Below are 540 nucleotides of genomic sequence, written 5' to 3' on the forward strand. Positions count from 1 at the left end.
GCTCATGTCCCTTCCGACCCTAGAAACTATGAAACTATGTCCCACCATTTCTTTGTCCCTGTACCTCTCACTTGGACACTTCCTCCATCCACCCATCTCTCTTGCTTTATACCAGGGGTTGGCAACATTTTTGGGCAGAATGCCAAAAACATCCGCAACCTCAATTTGTAAGATGTTGGCATGCCACGGGTGGGTGACAGGGGAGCCACAAGGGGCCCAATCCTTTTTGTAGCAGTGCAGCCCCAGCCCCTTCCCTGTGATCCATTCCAAGGTGCACGTGCCAACTAAAATGCCTTCACATGCCATAATCTGGCACCCGTGCCTAGGGTTGCCTACCCCTGCTTTATACAGTTCCACTTTGGCTAGCCTTTCTCTTTTCGCTTTCCAAAAGAATGCACATTTTTCCCTTTGTACTTTCACTAACTCCTGCCATGATGGTGGAAACACGATTACAATGTACAAAAGCATTGGCATCCCTAACTATAATACTTGCCATACTCTGTCTGTCACCTTTTCCCATGCTTTATTTACTTCCCCTTC

The sequence above is a fragment of the Gavialis gangeticus genome, unplaced genomic scaffold (genome assembly GCF_001723915.1).
Source record: "Gavialis gangeticus isolate Ggan-Ray unplaced genomic scaffold, GavGan_comp1, whole genome shotgun sequence".
Classification (NCBI taxonomy): Eukaryota; Metazoa; Chordata; order Crocodylia; family Gavialidae; genus Gavialis; species Gavialis gangeticus.